General features: G+C 44.4%; 1 protein-coding gene across 1 annotated transcript in view; it reads right to left on the reverse strand.

Annotated features, from left to right (window-relative positions):
* USP11 (ubiquitin specific peptidase 11) overlaps positions 1 to 22,135 on the reverse strand; it is a 280,476-nt gene that overhangs the window by 37,297 nt on the left and 221,044 nt on the right. The gene's annotated exons all lie outside the window — the stretch shown is intronic.

Consider the following 22,135-nt stretch of genomic DNA (forward strand, 5'->3'; position numbering starts at 1 on the left):
AAGCAATACCTCCCCGATGGTGAGTCTGCGAAATAATCTCATACCCAATAGTCCTGCAGGATCGAACGGGCAAAGTGCCCATCCCGACACACCTGACTGTACAGGTAGCAGTGTTTTGTGAATGTGTGCTAGGAAGCTCACATTGCAGCATAGCATATGTCCAGGACCAGGCTCTGCATGCTAATGCAAAGGTTGCAGCTTTGGCTCTGTTGAAATAAGCATGCAAACCCTTAGGGAGTTGCTCCTTGGCTAATGCGTAGCAGATTTTAATGCATAGCATGAACCATCGGGAGATGGTCTGTTTTTGCACCAGCATTTCCCATTTTTGCTCCAATATACCCCAGCAAGAGATGGTTGTCCACCCGGAACGTTTTTGTACGATCAAGGTAGAACAACAATGCTCCTTTTGGGTCTAGTTGGTAAAGTTGCTCCTCTTGCTTAGAGGGATGTGGACTAAAAGTAGGCAGAGTGATGGACTGGCCTACATGAAATAGTGACCACTGGTAGAAAGGAAGCTCCAGTTCGTAGAACCAGCTTGGCTGGGTAGTTATTTAGATATGGAGGCTTGGATGACAAAGCCTGAAGCTCACTTCCTCTCTGGGCAGATATTATTGCCTGAGAGGAAGTGAGCTTGACTTGAGAGAGTAGATCATGGAGCACACGTCAGGAACATCAGGGTGAGATTAAGGTCCCACTGAGGCATGATAAAGGGAGAAGGTGGAAATATATGTTGAAACCTTTCAAGAATCTATGTACAATAGGGGATTTGAAGAGGGATAGGTGGTCAGGCAACCGCTGAAATAGCAGAAAGAACACCTTAAGGTGTCCAGAGCAGAGCCCTGCTGGGCATTGGAAAGAATTTTAAAAAAGCTGCATTTCTGTACACTATGCCACAAACTTGTCCAAATGGCAGGTGTATACCGTTTTGGTGAGGGACGCCGGGCTGCCAGAATAACATTGCGTACTGCGGAAGGCCGAAGGCTGTCAATTGTTGCTGCTCAATCTCCAAGCAAGAAGGCAGAGTGTTGACAGGTGTAGAACCCATCCCTGTTGCTGCACAGAAGATCCTCTTGATGGGGCAGCCCGATAGGAGGACTGATGGCCATGCTCAAAAGATCGAGTCCAGAACCTAAAGGATGACTTGGGCCCAGTTGTTCCTGATCTTCTTGATCATTTGTGATCTACTAGGCATCTTCGGCCCTGGAGTTCAGAGAGCCTGTCAGGTGGTGAACCATCAGGGAAATGTCCTGCTGTTCCAGTTATGTGCCCTCTTGACAAAGGGTCCACCCCAGCCAGTTTGTTACAGTACCACATGGCGGTTGTGCGGTCCATGAACATCTGCACCTGCCTTCGCCTGAAGGAGGGTAAAAAGGCTTTTAATGCCAGCCGAATCACCGGGTGTCCAAAAGGTTGTTGGGAGTCCAGATTCGGCCAGAGAAAAGAGACCTCTGATCTCCGCATCTTCCACATGGCTGTCCCATCCCAGGAGTAATGCATCTGTCACTATGATCAGATCTGGTTGGGGAAGGGAGATGGGTCTGCCGCAGACCCAATCGCAGTTTGTTAACCATCACTGCAGATCTTGTGCAGTTCCCACCAAGAACTGGACCGAGGTCAGAGAGCTTTCCCTGATGCTGTGAACACTTAAACTTCAGATCTCAGTGCAGAGTCCACATATGTCAGAGGGCATGTGTCACAAACAGTATGCAGGAGGTATGAGGCCCAGCAACGTCAGTCTCCCCAAAATCCAAGATAGAGGCTGACACGTCTGTATAATACCCTGAATATACGGGGACTTACCATTCAAGAGGATAGGTCCGAAACTGCACTGTCTCTAGAACAGCTTCGATGAAAGGGAGCATCTGAGAGGGAGTGAATGCAGGAGTTCCGCTTTTGTCTGGAGGTGGGCGACAACAACCTGGGGAAAGCCCGCCTTCAACAGCTAGTCGTCGAGATAGGAGAAGACTGGCACCCTTGATCACACAGATGAGCTGCAAACATCACCTTGGTGAAAACCTGAGGGGCGTTGATGAGGCCAAAAGGGAGCATAGTGAACTGAAATGGCTTGTGGCCCACCGTGAACCGCAGGTAACGCATGTGAGCAGGCCGGACGGAAATATGCATCCTGGAAGTCCAACACTACCATCCAGTCTGCCATTTCCAGGGCAGACAAGACTGGAGCGAGCTTAAGCATTTTGAACTTCATCCTCTTGAGGAAGAAATTGAGAGGACACAGATCTAGGATAGGTCGAAGGCCTCAGTTCTTCTTGGGCACTAGAAAGTAGAGGAAATAGCAACACCAGCCTACTTCTGGTATCAGCACCATTCCCATGCCCCACCTTAATCAAGTGAGCCATCACTTCCCGACGGAGCAGAGAAAAATGGCCCTCCGTCAGCCTGTCTCAAGCAAGTGGCATAGGTGGAGGGGAGGCAGTACCTTCTCCAAATAATCTGCAAAACTCATTGGTCCGATTTGATACACTGTCAGTGGTGCAGGTGATGGCAGATCCTTCTGGCCACTGGGTGCCCATGATAAGGGGGCGGGCTATAAGGGATTGGAGGCTTCAGCTGCCGGGGAGGTGTGGACTGGTCTGACCAGTGGATGCCTGACCCACAAGGTCTGTAGGTGCTTTGTCCTTGGCAACGCAGAGGCTGTGAAGCCTGCGAGCCGCGGTGGCTGGATGGTTGGAAGCCCCTTTCGTGGTCACATAAGTAGAGAAAGGCTGATTAGAGTTGGCGAGGGAGCACGGAAAGGCTCATGGATCTGGCAGCCCTGCTGTCCTTAAAGTGCTCCAGCGCTGAATCTGCCTGGTATTTGAAGAGTCGGAACCCATCAAAGGGCATGTCCATAAGAGACGCTTGGATGTCCCCAGAAAAGCCAGTCGTCCTCAACCAGGTGTGACGCCGTACGTCCACTATGGACGAATCAGATCTTCCCAGTGAGTCGGTGGTGTAAAGTCAACATCTAGTGGTAAACTTAGCTGTATCCCTCCCATCGGCAACAGCCTGGGACAGTACGGCCCGGGTCTCCTCAGGGACCGTTGGCAGCACCTGCTCAACTGTACCCTACAGAGCATGGTAATAGCGGCCCAAATGGCGCGCAGTTATCTCAGACCGCAGTGTCAGGCTGGTGGAAGAAAACATCTTCTTGCCTATTTTGTCCAGCCTCTTGAATTCCTGATCTGGTGGTGCTGTTGGGAATGCTCCAGAATTTACGTGGAAAGTGGAGGGTTGGATCACCAAGCTCTCTGGAGAACCTTTGTCTTGAATGCCATCCTCACCCTAGTCCTGGTTAGTGTCATAATACTGGTATTCTTCAGGGTGCAGCGACCCCTCCCATTCCTCCCCGAGTCCTGCCCCATAAGTATACGGCTCCGGGTCCAGAGTTTGCGTTGGGTTATGCCATCTGATTCTGTGTCAGAATAAGGGATCAGAAAATTGACTGCGGAGCAGGGAACATCAAGATCGGCATCCAGAAAGGTCAAGGGGTTACAACTGGTGCTGGTCAATCCATCTGTGGATCCCAGGGCCCCGACTTGCGCCGTAATGGATCATGTAGGTCCCATCCTGAACCAACAAGGCCAAAAGTTGTGCCAGAGAGAATGGACCACCCAAATATAAGGTGCATTGCCTCATAAAATTCTCTTAATTGGATGGTGATCGTTTTGGCTCCTGGACATTCGGGGAGGCGCAGAGACAGCCCAGGCACTGGCGCAACCGCAGAGCCATGCCTTGAATGTCTACGCTCTCGACAGCCGATGGACAAGTAGAAGACCTCTTCGATTACTTCTTGCAGGACTTACCCAAATGACCAGATGACTTCTAGTGTGACTAGGATCTCTGACTGTGACCACACGAGGGACCTTCCTCTCAACCAAAACCTGGATCGATGCAACATCGAGCCACCAGGAGCTTGAGGGATCGCTCCCATAAGGCCTTCAGGTTCACGCCGTGGCCACTAAAGCAGATCAACAGATCGTGGCCGTGCTCAAGGAACCAAAGGCATGCAGGATGCTGGGCTGCACCGACATCAAGTGGTGACAGGCACAGCAGGGCCTAAAGCCGGCCTTCTGGAAGGACATCCCTGTCACACCAGGAGGGAAAAACCTCCAAAAGACTCGACAAAACATAGAAAAAAGTTAGTCAAAAATTGACTAAGGTGTAGCTTTCTATGGATCTGCACTGGTTGGAGTAGAAAGAAAACTGATGTCAGTGAACTGGGGTAGTGCATGTCCTTTCCGGTGCATAAAACATCACACAGAGCTGTTTGAGGCCACCTAGTGGCTCGCAAGGGTACTGCTCATTAAAATTTTCCAGATCCAGTCTGATGCCTGGGGATAATTCTAAGGTATGGAACCTGGGGCTAGACCTCTATCAGATAAATAACTTTTTATGAGCCAAAGGTGGCCTAAGGATGAGGGAGGGGGTTAAGAATATGGACATAAGCAGAATCCCCACCTCCAAAACCAAAGACTACGTTAAATTTCAGAAATGTAAAGGAAAAATGGTGATGTTAAGATTAAATTAATGCCAGCAATGGCTAAAATATGCGATTTTCAAATAATTGGCCATGGTAGGCTTGGGATCATGATTATTTTAATTAACTTTATTGTGGCTACTTATATAATACAGTTAGCCCGGAGGGGAAGAAGAGAGTTTCTGTAGGAGAGATTCGATGATAAAGAAGCAAAATCCCAGTAATGAAGCTAGCTCCAACCAGTTTTACAATAGCACAATGAACAGAAAAAAGCAACCATTTTTACAATGGAGTCCTAAATAAGGGGCGAGGTTTGGGGAGAAACATAATGCTTCAAGGAAAAATTCTCAGAAGTTAGAAGTTGCTACAGATGTTGGTGGCTTAGAAGGCGAAGACTGTCTTCTCTTTCCGTGCCTTACCGACATCAAGGTTAATTTTAAAAAAATGTATAAATGGTGAACTGTCACTCCCAAAGGAGCATCCTGCCGCTGAGTGGTAAAAGCAAGGATCGATGCCACGTAAATGACCAGAGAGAAAGGGAAGAGGAAGCATCACCGAATGAGCGCATCTGAGGCAGTGAAGATCTAAGTCTTAAGCTGTTTTCTATAAATGGAATAAGATTCAATAAATCAATCGCTGGGGAGTGGATTCTAAGCCTTGGCCCCTAAGACAGCTAAGAATGTGCCTCTGAAAGTTCGATATTTTTGCCCTAGCACTCTGTTGGCTCTGAATGAGAGCAGAAGAATTTTAAAAAGAACCCTCTTAGGCACCTGCATCCAGTTAAGAGCTTTGAGAGCCTCTGCAGTCAATAAGCGTAGAGGCAGTTTCAACACAAGCCTGACAGCTGCATGTTGTACCACCTGCAATTTCTGAACAGTTTGTTTAGTGGCACCTGCATACAAACTATTGCAGTAGTCCAATATGGACATTATTAATGCAAAGGCCACTGTCTTTCTTACTGCAAGCGGAAGATAATCAAAACATTTTTTCTGAGATTTTATTAAGCTGGTGCAGCAGGTAGCATGTGTGGCCGGAGATGTGGCGTTAGGTGTGGATAGCTTTCTTTATTAATGTAGGCGGACGTGGGAGACAGCGGAGGACAAGAGTGATGTGATTGTGCTGAGACAGGCAGCAGTGGGAAGAACATTTTCCGGGGGGTGATAGTAGATGCAACAGGGCTTATGAGCTAGGCCATGGGGAAGGGCCTGTTCTGGCATCAGAGGTTCAGCAAAATCCTCAACATCTCAGATATGGTCTTTAAATGAGTGGCAAACAATTTTGCGCTGGTGAAGAGGAACGGGGAGAATACTTGTTTTCTGTGGTTGAAGGCTGCTGACACTGTTGAGGATAAACTCTTTGCATAGGATTTTGTTTGGCAAGTAGTGTTATGTTTACATTTACAGACTAAAGATAATTGTTGCAATTACTACACCTTTTTGAGAAGGAGTAGGACATGTTAAAAGTGATCTACAGAAGTACCCCTGGACAGAATGTCACTTTGCAAGGAGGGAAGTAAACAACCGATGATACGAATGATGCCTTTGAAGACTAGAGGATATTACAAAGCAGTTATTAATGAACAGTGTTAAATACTGCAGAAAAATCAGGGAGGATCATGTCACAAAATGTATTCTTATCAGTGATCCTTAAGACATAATCAATGGAGATAGCTGCAGTGAAGGTGACAGAGCAAGAGCATAAGCCTGATTAAAAAGGCTTAGAGAGATTATGGAGGTCAATTTCTTGCACTTGCCAATGCCATCGTTCCACAACTTTGCGGATAAGATGGAGAGATTGTTGGAATGATAGCTGGCAAGGTCATCCATGCTTTTTGGGACATATGAGTAATGGTAGGATAAGACTAGTTTTCACTGATTGTCGCAAGATTCAACTGAAAAGTGAAGGTTTGACATTAAAGTATTGCTTCACTCTGGGGCAAGGGACTTAGGGCCATATGTATCAAGCACTAAAGCGTTCGCAAACGCCGAAATTCACAGAATTTCGGCGTTTGCGAACGCATTTTTGCTAAATGGTATGTATCAAAGAAATCTGCATGTAAAATAAGGAATCGCAAAATTGAGATTCCTTATTTTGCGATTGCATTTAGGGAATCATAAATTTTGCGATTCCTAAAAAGCAATGTAAGAAGCATAAAAAAAATGCAAATTGTCCTTAAGGAATCGCAAATTACCACCAACTTCAAGTTGGTGGTAATTTTGAATTTCCTTGAAAAATGCACTTTTTTGCATTTTTCAAAGTGCAATGTGAAGCACATACATGCCCTTAGGGCATGTATGTGCGCCACATGTGCACCCATGCTTATTTCAGGGGTGCAACAGGGTGTCCATTGGACACCCCTGCACCCTTGAAATTGCATTCTCAATTTGCGATTCGCTAATTGCTAATCGCAAATTAAGAATGTCTTCCCATTCATTCCTATGGGCCTCTAGGCCCATAGGAATGAATGGGGAGGTATTCCTTAATTGCAAATCGCAATTTGCGATTCGCAATTAAGGAATATGTAGGATTTGCAAATTTTATTGCAAATCCTACATACATAGCATTTTGCGATTCTCAAATAGCGATTTGCAAAAAATCGCTATTTAAGAATCGCAAAATGACTTCTTGATACATATGGCCCTTAATGATTAGATAGGTCTTCAACAGAGCAGTTCTTGCAGGTGTGCCTTCGAGAGATGAGGCATGGAGAGATAACCGAGATTGTCAAAAGGGCTGGAATGTTCTACCTTTAATTGTGGTTATCTGCTTGACAAAGTAGAGTCTGGTGTTGGACGATTAGTCTATATAGTGAGGTACTATACGAGATGAAGGGATTTACACAGTGTAATGGCTTTAACAGACTATTACTTTAATTATCCACATGTGCAATGGGCCTGGTATGATAATCAGCCCTGCTTTTCAGCTGCAGGCCTTGTGAAAAATGTCAAGAGCTACAGGGTCATCGGGGGAGGGAGTGGAGCAATCTTCCTCTGTAATCAAAATCTCAGTATACAGAAGACGTAGTGTTCTACTATCCACCAAGCAAAACAGCCTTACACCACAGGTCTTATCCCAAGACTACTGATGCAGACAATGCACAGTATTTTATTTAACACTCATAATTCTGGACTTTTGGGATCAATAAAGCGGATATTATATCACTACTTGTTTTTCTAGTTGGTCACCCCTTCGTACTTCAACAATCCTTTACCTCTGCCATGCTGTTTAAAGAGGTAACACCACCATTTTCAGTGACCAGGAAGCCACTGTTCTTAGGAGGTTATATGCATCTCAGAATGACAAGTTTAAAGAGGACAGATAGAAAGCAGTATATAGCAGACTAAGGGGGATAGACGGGAAAAAAGTACAACTGGGCACATTTCATTTTCTTCTTCAAATTGAGTAACATGAGTTTGGGGTGCCAGGGAATCTACGAGTAGCAGAATCTCATACTACATCTCTTGTAAAACTATTTTAAGGATGTAAGCCCTCCCCCACCCAGGTGGCATGCTTCTTCATGGGGCCCTTTCTCACATTCATATAACATCCTCACACAAGGTCATTAAGACTCGCACAGTCACTTCAGTGGATAGATACTGCTTTCTCCACCTCAAGAGCACCAGCCTTTTCATGGTTGTAGCACATTTTGGTGAAACATTCCACAATGTGATGAAGGGCTCCATGAAGAAGCATCCCAACCATAAGTGGGTGACTGCTTCCATACTTTAAATATATATATTTTATTTCAGTAGAGTAAAAGAGGGCAGGGTTGAGACCAAAATAGGATTTTATGGAGAAAATCACCATACCGGTTATTAACCCAGACAGCTATGATTTGGGCTTTACATGAGGCAAAATGACAGCACAGGTATCAGCTAGGTTCAACTAGGCTAAGCAAGGCGAAAAAAGAACAAACTGAATTCATTTTTTAATTGTTTATAAAGCATCCATTCTAATAAAACAGTCACTAAATAAGTGACAGGAGAAGACCTTTCACCAACCTTTCTTTTTAAAAGGAAAGGGAAAGGAGGGAAATGTTAGCCAAAACGGGCACTGTGCCCTTAAGGGTCTCACTGCACCTTCTGTATTCCATCATGTCCACAGGTAAAAGGTTAGTTCTTTCTGGCCACTGGTAACAAGATCCTAGGTCAGAGCTAGCCGTTTTTACTTTACTTCTCACTGGAAATCTTGCCAAACCCCTCTTTTTTTCATTTGCTCAACATCAAGGAGCGTGTTTAATAATTTTTCTGACAGAAAATAAACATGTTACTGTCAGGTTGCCTTCACTATTTGTGAACCATGTGGCTTGTAGCAAAAACACGGGCCAGACCCTCAGAATCTGTATTGCAGGTCTATGAGAAGACACCCTGAAGACCGCTTTGCCCTTGGACTCTTGTTGCCAAAACCTGTTGGCAGAATACCAGCATTTCATATGGTTTTAGGTATTTGTGGGTTAATGACCAGAGTTCTAACTGGGTCTTTGAAGACTTCAGGAGCATGCTTAATCACCTATCTGAGCATGGGTAAAATGGATGAGGACCTTTGTTCATTTTCAAATGTATACTGGAGAGTGGCTCTCCCGCCTAGGGAGAGAACGCCCCTGCGCACAACTCAAGGGGGACCAAGAGGTCTGATTCCATGAAATCAATAGTCAATAAAAGATATCTCCCACAGTTGTGTTGTCTTCTTTCCAAATTTATTGGAGTATATATTTTTTTAAAGCTTCTTGAGAATAGTGCATATTAGAACATGTAATCCAAAACAACGTGCATAGATGTAGGTGTGTTCTTTATCACACAACCCAATGCATTTCGGGCGGAGCCCATCGTCAGGGGAATACTCTACAATGAAAACAAAATATCTAGCTGTAATCAATGAGTAAACATGATAGTGACACAAAAAACAAGACTGCATGCAGCTGGTTAGTGCTGTGACAGGCTGAAAAATACCGAAAATCAAACGTGACCAGAAAAAGGAATGAGTGTATAGGTAATCATGTGAGTAATGGCGAAAACACGTAAATGCAGGAAACTGAAAGGTAAGATATAAGCGTGCGTGCATACAAGCGCCTACACCCAGGGACGATAAAAGAAACGGTACTCCGCGTGAGAGCCAAGCGAGTGGCGCCATGCTCGTGGAACAGTGAAATACATCGTGAAACCTCACCGCGAGTGCGCACTAAGATTGCAATCAAATCACCATGTACTTACTAGTGTGATAAATAAATTCGGACTCCGAGGAGTTCCGGGGAAGTTAGCTGCCCGGCGGGTGAAGTGAAGGTGATCAAGTAGCAAGTCAGAGAAAGTGAAGAAGGACTACCAAAAAGACTGAAATAACCAAAGGATCAGAGTATGAATGGATGTGTAAGCGCCATGTTGTAACGGCCAAAAAAGTGAAAACATGTAACAACACTAAGATGTGAGCATGGAAAGTGAACCTAGAAGTGAATGATGGGCAAAGTAAAATAAATGCAATATCAACAATAAATGAAACAACAGGGACACTAATTATAAATAACATAAAAATTCCATTCGGTCATTGAGCCCCAAGGGCGCCATCGTTGACAAGAAACGGATCCAGAAATTCTCCCTTTTTAGTAGAAGTGTCTTATTGTGCAAAGTAATGGGTACTTGTTCCAAAATTTGGTATTTCAGTTGAGCCACTGAGTGTCTATTTTCCAAAAAATGGGTGGCTACGGTGGATTTTAAATTGCCGGTGCGAATATTACTTTTGTGTTCTAAGATCCTGGTGCGGATCTTTCTCTCTGTGTGTCCCACGTAGCATTTGCCGCATGGGCATTTCAAGACGTATATGACATTTTTGCTATTGCATGTAGCGTTAACTCTCAATTTAATGGCGTGGCCTTTCATGGGATGATTAATTTGATTACCTGGAATGCAGTTGCTGCAATTACTGCAATTATAGCAAGGCTTAAGTCCAGAGTACATGACCTTGGTTTTTGGTTCGCTGGGATGGCTAAGAATTTCTTTGAGATTTTTACCCCTAGTGAATGCAAAGATAGGGGGTTCTGTAAATAACCCTTGGAAATCTGCTTCCATGGTTAAAATTGGCCAGTGTTTTCGAATGATTTTCTGAAATTGGATAGATGCTTTGGAGTACTTGGACACCACCACTAGACGTTCTGAGGGTGTCTTCTGTTTAGGTAGGAGCAAGGAGGCTCTGGTACATTTGTCACTCCTCTGCATAGCCAAGTCAAGTATAGGTGTGGGATATCCTCGAGCTCTCAAACGCTCCAAAACTTTCTGTATTTGAATTTTGCTTTCCTCTGGTTTAGAGACTATTCTTTTCACCCGCAGGATCTGGGCGTAAGGTAGGTTGTTTTTTAATCCCATGCGGTGGAAGCTCTGATAGTGAAGGGTTGAATTCCTGTCGGTCAGTTTTCTGAAGATGGTAGTAGACCAATCTCCCAGTTCTCTCTGTATTTTGACGTCCAGGTAGTGGACACAGGAAGTGCTGTAGTCCCATGTAAATTGTATCCGTTGTGTTACTTGATTCCAGGTGTTTAGGAAGGTAACCAGGGTTTCGGAGGAGCCTGCCCATAAAAGAAAAATGTCATCAATATACCTCAGGTATAATCGTCCGTGTTCAAGCCAGTTTTCTTTGCATAGTATGTGTGTTTCTTCAAATATTCGCATGAAGATATTGGCGTAGCAAGGGGCCGCCGAATTTCCCATGGCCGTCCCGTTGAGTTGTAAGAACCATTTGTCGAAGATGGTGAAATAACTGTGATATAAAGTAAAGATCGTGAGTTCCATCAAGAATATTTTTAGATCATGGTCAATGTCTGATTGAGCCAGTATTTTTTCAATAGCCTCAATCCCTTCGTCATGAGGGATTGATGTGTAAAGGGAGCTGACGTCCACGGTGCACATGATGAGGTTAGAGTCCTTGAGTTGATTCATGATCGGCTCCAATTTGAGTAGGAAATCGGTTGTATCTTTTACAAAAGAATCTGCAGTTATGACAAAAGGTTGATAGTATTTATCCAAAAATTTCCCCACGTTTTCATGCATGCTGGTTCTTGTCGACACTATAGGTCGGAAGGGGGGATTCGTAGGATGTTTATGTAGTTTGGGTAACATGTACAATGTCGGAGGTTTCGGATTCATAGGTGTGAGATACCTCTTCGTTCTTTCATTGATTGTCCCGTTATCAAAGGCTTTGTTGATGATGGTGATCAGATCTTTCGTATACTCGCTGGTAGGATCTCCAGGGAGAATATCATAAGTGTTGGTGTCTCCGATATGTTCCGTAACCTTTTGTTCATAAAAAGAGGTGTCCATGATGACCAGGGCACCTCCTTTATCAGCGTTATGGCAAGTGATGTTGGGGTTATCCGCTATTTTTTGTAGGATGTTTCTCTCCTTGCGAGAAAGGTTACCGCGTGTGGCTGGTTGTGAAAAAGGCAGTTTCAATATTTCTTGCTTAACCAAGTTCTCAAAGGCATCAATAATTTTGTGGCTTTGCGGGGCCATGAAAGTGCTATGTGGTCGTAAACCTCTGAGCATATCTTCCTCCTGGATGGTAGTAGGGCTGATGTTTTGAAAATAATGTTTCAAGCGTATATTACGGGTTAATTTGAACATGCTCACTTCAAGTTCCAAGGTATTGGTACCAGTGGTGGGGACAAAAGATTGTCCTTTTTGTAAGATGTTAATTTCTTCTGTTGACAACGTGGTAGAAGAGATATTGATGACCAGATTCTCATTGCTGATCAGCGTCTTCCTTTCGTTTTCTTGTTTTTTGGAGGCGGAGTTTTTTCTGTTGCCTCGGCGGGTCTTTCCCCCCCGGGGTCTTTTTGAAGGTTGGTACCTGAATCTAAAAAAGGAACCGCAGGTTCGGTTGAGGTACTCGGAGTTTGGACATCTGTGTGTGGTTTGTCCGTTGCAGGTCGTGTTCTTTGGTCATCATCAGATGAGGAGGTTTCATTGGCTGAGTAAGGGTTGTACGGTTTGTTGGTACGGCGGCGGGCATAAACCTCGGCCCAGGTGTAAACCTCACCGAGTTTATAGTCAATGGTGTCTCTCTTAAATTTTCTCAGTTTCCTCTCCTGGGTTTCACGTACATGTTTATCCAATTGTGTGTTTATGTCCTCTAGCATTTTCGTGAGTTCTTCTTCGGTCAGGGCATCGTCAAGTTCCTTCCTCACGCAGGTGATTTCTTGAGTGAGTTCATCTAGAGTTTTTGCCAATTCTTCCACGATCAATAAAATCAGATCAAGGGAACATTTATTAAGAATGGAGTACCAGCGTTCTACAAATTTAGTATTATTCTTGCAAAGGAGTGGTTTTAGAGGGACCCGTAGGCCACGAGGGATCCGTTGGACACGATGGTACCGGATGAGGGTGCTGGCATGCAGTTTTTGGTTGGATTGTTTTTTGAGAAGGTAGAGTAACTGGCGAAGATTGCTCTCTACACTGCGAGTGTTGCTCGTGGAAGTCACGTCTTCCTGTATCATGCCATAAATCTTATCAGCATCATCTGTAGTGTAAGCGAAAGTGCTGGCTTTTTGATCGGTCATACTCGAGACTGATTCAAAATTCATGGTGAAAAGCGTGCCGAGGTCCGTGGACAGACGTAGAGAAATATAAATGTGAAGGAACTCGCACAGCTTATGTGATTCAAATGATAATGATTTTAAAGTTTTTTTGGTGTGCCGCTGGGGAAACACTGTCTGGCCAGCCAGTGTTGAAAGTGGATACTGGAGAGTGGCTCTCCCGCCTAGGGAGAGAACGCCCCTGCGCACAACTCAAGGGGGACCAAGAGGTCTGATTCCATGAAATCAATAGTCAATAAAAGATATCTCCCACAGTTGTGTTGTCTTCTTTCCAAATTTATTGGAGTATATATTTTTTTAAAGCTTCTTGAGAATAGTGCATATTAGAACATGTAATCCAAAACAACGTGCATAGATGTAGGTGTGTTCTTTATCACACAACCCAATGCATTTCGGGCGGAGCCCATCGTCAGGGGAATACTCTACAATGAAAACAAAATATCTAGCTGTAATCAATGAGTAAACATGATAGTGACACAAAAAACAAGACTGCATGCAGCTGGTTAGTGCTGTGACAGGCTGAAAAATACCGAAAATCAAACGTGACCAGAAAAAGGAATGAGTGTATAGGTAATCAAGTGAGTAATGGCGAAAACACGTAAATGCAGGAAACTGAAAGGTAAGATATAAGCGTGCGTGCATACAAGCGCCTACACCCAGGGACGATAAAAGAAACGGTACTCCGCGTGAGAGCCAAGCGAGTGGCGCCATGCTCGTGGAACAGTGAAATACATCGTGAAACCTCACCGCGAGTGCGCACTAAGATTGCAATCAAATCACCATGTACTTACTAGTGTGATAAATAAATTCGGACTCCGAGGAGTTCCGGGGAAGTTAGCTGCCCGGCGGGTGAAGTGAAGGTGATCAAGTAGCAAGTCAGAGAAAGTGAAGAAGGACTACCAAAAAGACTGAAATAACCAAAGGATCAGAGTATGAATGGATGTGTAAGCGCCATGTTGTAACGGCCAAAAAAGTGAAAACATGTAACAACACTAAGATGTGAGCATGGAAAGTGAACCTAGAAGTGAATGATGGGCAAAGTAAAATAAATGCAATATCAACAATAAATGAAACAACAGGGACACTAATTATAAATAACATAAAAATTCCATTCGGTCATTGAGCCCCAAGGGCGCCATCGTTGACAAGAAACGGATCCAGAAATTCTCCCTTTTTAGTAGAAGTGTCTTATTGTGCAAAGTAATGGGTACTTGTTCCAAAATTTGGTATTTCAGTTGAGCCACTGAGTGTCTATTTTCCAAAAAATGGGTGGCTACGGTGGATTTTAAATTGCCGGTGCGAATATTACTTTTGTGTTCTAAGATCCTGGTGCGGATCTTTCTCTCTGTGTGTCCCACGTAGCATTTGCCGCATGGGCATTTCAAGACGTATATGACATTTTTGCTATTGCATGTAGCGTTAACTCTCAATTTAATGGCGTGGCCTTTCATGGGATGATTAATTTGATTACCTGGAATGCAGTTGCTGCAATTACTGCAATTATAGCAAGGCTTAAGTCCAGAGTACATGACCTTGGTTTTTGGTTCGCTGGGATGGCTAAGAATTTCTTTGAGATTTTTACCCCTAGTGAATGCAAAGATAGGGGGTTCTGTAAATAACCCTTGGAAATCTGCTTCCATGGTTAAAATTGGCCAGTGTTTTCGAATGATTTTCTGAAATTGGATAGATGCTTTGGAGTACTTGGACACCACCACTAGACGTTCTGAGGGTGTCTTCTGTTTAGGTAGGAGCAAGGAGGCTCTGGTACATTTGTCACTCCTCTGCATAGCCAAGTCAAGTATAGGTGTGGGATATCCTCGAGCTCTCAAACGCTCCAAAACTTTCTGTATTTGAATTTTGCTTTCCTCTGGTTTAGAGACTATTCTTTTCACCCGCAGGATCTGGGCGTAAGGTAGGTTGTTTTTTAATCCCATGCGGTGGAAGCTCTGATAGTGAAGGGTTGAATTTCTGTCGGTCAGTTTTCTGAAGATGGTAGTAGACCAATCTCCCAGTTCTCTCTGTATTTTGACGTCCAGGTAGTGGACACAGGAAGTGCTGTAGTCCCATGTAAATTGTATCCGTTGTGTTACTTGATTCCAGGTGTTTAGGAAGGTAACCAGGGTTTCGGAGGAGCCTGCCCATAAAAGAAAAATGTCATCAATATACCTCAGGTATAATCGTCCGTGTTCAAGCCAGTTTTCTTTGCATAGTATGTGTGTTTCTTCAAATATTCGCATGAAGATATTGGCGTAGCAAGGGGCCGCCGAATTTCCCATGGCCGTCCCGTTGAGTTGTAAGAACCATTTGTCGAAGATGGTGAAATAACTGTGATATAAAGTAAAGATCGTGAGTTCCATCAAGAATATTTTTAGATCATGGTCAATGTCTGATTGAGCCAGTATTTTTTCAATAGCCTCAATCCCTTCGTCATGAGGGATTGATGTGTAAAGGGAGCTGACGTCTAGATTCAGATACCAACCTTCAAAAAGACCCCGGGGGGGAAAGACCCGCCGAGGCAACAGAAAAAACTCCGCCTCCAAAAAACAAGAAAACGAAAGGAAGACGCTGATCAGCAATGAGAATCTGGTCATCAATATCTCTTCTACCACGTTGTCAACAGAAGAAATTAACATCTTACAAAAAGGACAATCTTTTGTCCCCACCACTGGTACCAATACCTTGGAACTTGAAGTGAGCATGTTCAAATTAACCCGTAATATACGCTTGAAACATTATTTTCAAAACATCAGCCCTACTACCATCCAGGAGGAAGATATGCTCAGAGGTTTACGACCACATAGCACTTTCATGGCCCCGCAAAGCCACAAAATTATTGATGCCTTTGAGAACTTGGTTAAGCAAGAAATATTGAAACTGCCTTTTTCACAACCAGCCACACGCGGTAACCTTTCTCGCAAGGAGAGAAACATCCTACAAAAAATAGCGGATAACCCCAACATCACTTGCCATAACGCTGATAAAGGAGGTGCCCTGGTCATCATGGACACCTCTTTTTATGAACAAAAGGTTACGGAACATATCGGAGACACCAACACTTATGATATTCTCCCTGGAGATCCTACCAGCGAGTATACGAAAGATCTGATCACCATCATCAACAAAGCCTTTGATAACGGGACAATCAATGAAAGAACGAAGAGGTATCTCACACCTATGAATCCGAAACCTCCGACATTGTACATGTTACCCAAACTACATAAACATCCTACGAATCCCCCCTTCCGACCTATAGTGTCGACAAGAACCAGCATGCATGAAAACGTGGGGAAATTTTTGGATAAATACTATCAACCTTTTGTCATAACTGCAGATTCTTTTGTAAAAGATACAACCGATTTCCTACTCAAATTGGAGCCGATCATGAATCAACTCAAGGACTCTAACCTCATCATGTGCACCGTGGACGTCAGCTCCCTTTACACATCAATCCCTCATGACGAAGGGATTGAGGCTATTGAAAAAATACTGGCTCAATCAGACATTGACCATGATCTAAAAATATTCTTGATGGAACTCACGATCTTTACTTTATATCACAGTTATTTCACCATCTTCGACAAATGGTTCTTACAACTCAACGGGACGGCCATGGGAAATTCGGCGGCCCCTTGCTACGCCAATATCTTCATGCGAATATTTGAAGAAACACACATACTATGCAAAGAAAACTGGCTTGAACACGGACGATTATACCTGAGGTATATTGATGACATTTTTCTTTTATGGGCAGGCTCCTCCGAAACCCTGGTTACCTTCCTAAACACCTGGAATCAAGTAACACAACGGATACAATTTACATGGGACTACAGCACTTCCTGTGTCCACTACCTGGACGTCAAAATACAGAGAGAACTGGGAGATTGGTCTACTACCATCTTCAGAAAACTGACCGACAGAAATTCAACCCTTCACTATCAGTGCTTCCACCGCATGGGATTAAAAAACAACCTACCTTACGCCCAGATCCTGCGGGTGAAAAGAATAGTCTCTAAACCAGAGGAAAGCAAAATTCAAATACAGAAAGTTTTGGAGCGTTTGAGAGCTCGAGGATATCCCACACCTATACTTGACTTGGCTATGCAGAGGAGTGACAAATGTACCAGAGCCTCCTTGCTCCTACCTAAACAGAAGACACCCTCAGAACGTCTAGTGGTGGTGTCCAAGTACTCCAAAGCATCTATCCAATTTCAGAAAATCATTCGAAAACACTGGCCAATTTTAACCATGGAAGCAGATTTCCAAGGGTTATTTACAGAACCCCCTATCTTTGCATTCACTAGGGGTAAAAATCTCAAAGAAATTCTTAGCCATCCCAGCGAACCAAAAACCAAGGTCATGTACTCTGGACTTAAGCCTTGCTATAATTGCAGTAATTGCAGCAACTGCATTCCAGGTAATCAAATTAATCATCCCATGAAAGGCCACGCCATTAAATTGAGAGTTAACGCTACATGCAATAGCAAAAATGTCATATACGTCTTGAAATGCCCATGCGGCAAATGCTACGTGGGACACACAGAGAGAAAGATCCGCACCAGGATCTTAGAACACAAAAGTAATATTCGCACCGGCAATTTAAAATCCACCGTAGCCACCCATTTTTTGGAAAATAGACACTCAGTGGCTCAACTGAAATACCAAATTTTGGAACAAGTACCCATTACTTTGCACAATAAGACACTTCTACTAAAAAGGGAGAATTTCTGGATCCGTTTCTTGTCAACGATGGCGCCCTTGGGGCTCAATGACCGAATGGAATTTTTATGTTATTTATAATTAGTGTCCCTGTTGTTTCATTTATTGTTGATATTGCATTTATTTTACTTTGCCCATCATTCACTTCTAGGTTCACTTTCCATGCTCACATCTTAGTGTTGTTACATGTTTTCACTTTTTTGGCCGTTACAACATGGCGCTTACACATCCATTCATACTCTGATCCTTTGGTTATTTCAGTCTTTTTGGTAGTCCTTCTTCACTTTCTCTGACTTGCTACTTGATCACCTTCACTTCACCCGCCGGGCAGCTAACTTCCCCGGAACTCCTCGGAGTCCGAATTTATTTATCACACTAGTAAGTACATGGTGATTTGATTGCAATCTTAGTGCGCACTCGCGGTGAGGTTTCACGATGTATTTCACTGTTCCACGAGCATGGCGCCACTCGCTTGGCTCTCACGCGGAGTACCGTTTCTTTTATCGTCCCTGGGTGTAGGCGCTTGTATGCACGCACGCTTATATCTTACCTTTCAGTTTCCTGCATTTACGTGTTTTCGCCATTACTCACTTGATTACCTATACACTCATTCCTTTTTCTGGTCACGTTTGATTTTCGGTATTTTTCAGCCTGTCACAGCACTAACCAGCTGCATGCAGTCTTGTTTTTTGTGTCACTATCATGTTTACTCATTGATTACAGCTAGATATTTTGTTTTCATTGTAGAGTATTCCCCTGACGATGGGCTCCGCCCGAAATGCATTGGGTTGTGTGATAAAGAACACACCTACATCTATGCACGTTGTTTTGGATTACATGTTCTAATATGCACTATTCTCAAGAAGCTTTAAAAAAATATATACTCCAATAAATTTGGAAAGAAGACAACACAACTGTGGGAGATATCTTTTATTGACTATTGATTTCATGGAATCAGACCTCTTGGTCCCCCTTGAGTTGTGCGCAGGGGCGTTCTCTCCCTAGGCGGGAGAGCCACTCTCCAGTATCCACTTTCAACACTGGCTGGCCAGACAGTGTTTCCCCAGCGGCACACCAAAAAAACTTTAAAATCATTATCATTTGAATCACATAAGCTGTGCGAGTTCCTTCACATTTACATTTTCAAATGTATCCATTAGGAAGTCTTCATCTAACGGGTCTGTATGCATGTCCACCCCATGAAACTGCGCAGCTCTGTGTACTAACAGATTAAAGCCCATAGTGTATTCTGGTGGGGAAGGCCTAGAGGGGCATATGTCGTCTCGATGGACATTTGGGACATCTGGGGTGTTCTAATCATTCCACGGGTCAGGTGAGCCTGGAGGAATATATGGATCATCTGCATTACCCCCTATGTCATCAGAGCGATCATCCCTGTTGTCATCATGTGGTACGATAGAGGATGTAGGTGGTGATGGCATAGGTGGAGGAGAAGGGGAAGGAACTCTGAGCGGGGATGTAGCCATATCCTTCTTTGGGTGAGGAGCCGGTGCAGGTTTATCCAGTGGCTGTGTTTTTAACTTAAAGTTAGTCGACCAGTGGTTGGATCTTTAACCAGAGTCTTTTATGCAGGGTCTGGTTGAAATAATTCCTCTGCAGGAGACTCACATTTTGGTGCGGAGGAAGGTTTCGGCACCAAAGTGGCTTCTTTTGTTTTTTTGGCAATGTCTTTAACAGGAGAAGCAGGAGTCTTTTTCGGCTCTGATTGTTTTTTCGGCTCCTATGATTTTCTCAGTTCCGATGAGCTCTTCGGATCCGGTTGTTTTTTCGGATCTAATGCGTGTTTGCTTGATTCAGACCTTGGTTTCGGTGCCGAAGGGGTAGCGGTATGCTTCGGCGCCGATTGTTTTGATGTTGGCGTTGCACCTGAAGCTGTCTTTTTCGGTGCCGGTAGGTGTGCGCCGGCACCGTGGGGAGGTCGACTTGAGCCAGAGTCGCCTGAAGGCTTGGGTAGCTTCTTAGCAGGACCCGAAGGTGGGGCAGCAGAAGCAGTGTCTCGGTGTGCGGGCGAGAGTGTGACCAGAGCCTTTTTTGGGTGTGTCGAGGAAGGGTAGGGGTCGGCGGTCTTACTAACGATCCGCTGTGCTGGAGTGACGTCCTCGACATCGGAACCTTCTGCCTCGGAGTTGCTGTCGACGCAATGTTGTTCTGGGACGTCGACGCCCTCTGCGAAGATGTCGTCTGGATTTGGAGCTGAAGATCGAGCCATTGTTCTCCTAGCTCTTCGGTCCCGGATCATCATCTTGGAGCGGAAGGAGCCACAAGCGGAACAGTCTCTGGCCTCGTGCTCCGGGGAGATGCAAAGGTTACACACCTCATGGGGGAAACTTCGATCCACATTGAGGACACTTTTTAAATGGCGTCCTTTCCATGAGCTGGAGTCGAGGCCTAGTTAGGCCCGAAGGCTGTCGTCGAAGACTGGACTCAAAGTCCTCTGTGTTGAAGAGTATCGTCGACTGGAAACACGTTCGAAACTAAATTATAGAAGCTGGTGAGGATTGCGTGCCAAAGGAAATCGGTTCCAACACGGAGTGCTGGAAACACATCCGAGCCCGGTGGCGGAAAAAAACAATCTGGGGATGGAGCCGATGCCCATGCGCAGGATCATCGAAAGGAGGAGTCACCTATCCTGTGACTTCCAAAGACTTTTCTACAACAAAAACAAACTACAAACATCCGGGCCCAACACTAGGTGGCCATCTATGCACAGTGTGTAATCTGCAGCTCATATACCTCGAACATAATATTCGGTAAGTCTCTCCCTTTCACCAAACCTACAGATCACAGGGTCTCCAGCATCCATTTATCTAATCATAAATCTAACAGACAAAGAGCTTAGAGCCACAAAACTGAATCAAGAATCTTTTGTTGTGCAAAATATTTTAGAACTGTGAGGCTTTGGTGTTTGTCTAACAAACAGGCAGAAGTCATGGGTCCATTGATGTGTAGTGGCTGTCCCTTACTGCAAATTTCTATTCTTAAATTATATGAAATCTGCTATTTTATGAATATGTTACCCACAACCCAACAAAGCTAGGTACTCATGTGACAGGCACATATTTTGTCATCTTTTTGCTGTGTCCAGTCATCTACTTTTTCCTAATTAAATCTGAATGGATGTGGACAGAAAGCTAGTTCTGGAAGCCAAGAACACCAGAGGATTCTTTAACAATAAATGATCAGGCTCAGGTGCTTCATACTGCTCTCTTGTATTTTCTTAGATGGACAAACAGAAAATGAATGGAAACCATGAAAAGTGGAGGATTTTAAGGCCCTCAGAACTACTGGATTTGCATTTGGTTTTAGCTACTGTAGGAAAGTGCCCCTTTTTTACATGGTCACCCCTCATATTTTGCCTGTTATTTGATGCAACTTTGACTGAAGTCTACTGGGTTCCTGCTAACCATGTCCACAGTGCAAGTGATTGTTCCCAAAAACAAGGTCATTGTGTAACTGTCCCACAATTGACAAACCCTTTCACAACCATGTAAGACCATAGTAAATGGTACTTTTGGTACCTAAGGCATGGGAACTAAAGAGGATCCCTATGGGCTGCAGCATGTATTGTGACACCCACCACCAAAGTAATGCAGACTGTCTTTGCAGGCTGCATGAAATGGAGAATTGAAAAAAACATGACACACACCCTGTGTGCCATACTCACTGACACTGCATGCAACATCTGTAAGTCACCCCTACGGTAGGCCTTACAGCCCTAAGGAAGGGTGCATTATATAACATGCATTAGCAGATATGGCCTCGTGCCAGTATAATTGCTAGATAATACAAGCGCACAGGAAAACCAACTTGAGTACATGTACTGGGCACTGGTCATTAGGAGTTATCCAGCTACATGATGGCTTTACTGAAAACTATGGTGTTTGGAACCAAACACAGCGTCTTTATAAATCTGTACTGATGCCAGTAATAAATGTATTATGATATGCACTCAAAGGGCACCTTAGAGGTGCCCCTGAAAACCAATCAACCTCTGCTGTGTTGGCTGACAGGTATTGACCAGCCCGCCACCACAGACATGTGGTGGAGGTGACAGCCTGCGCTCTGAGATCGGGAACAATGCCTTCTCTGGCCAGAGGTGGTGTCACCTCCTCCAAGCAAGATGGCTAGTAATAAGCATATCAAGGCACAGGGCTTCATAGCCCTCGGCCGACTTCGATATGCAACCCCAGCTTCCCCCAGTCATGGAAAATGACACCCCCTGCCCAGGGCCCATTTGGCACCCGACAGGCAGAAAAATGAACTAGTCAGGAAGTATGATCAGTATCTGGGTAGTTACACCCCTAAGGTGTGCTACCTGATGTGAACACGAAATGTAGAATTCC

This window comes from Lissotriton vulgaris, chromosome 10, assembly GCF_964263255.1.
Source record: "Lissotriton vulgaris chromosome 10, aLisVul1.2, whole genome shotgun sequence".
Lineage (NCBI taxonomy): Eukaryota > Metazoa > Chordata > Amphibia > Caudata > Salamandridae > Lissotriton > Lissotriton vulgaris.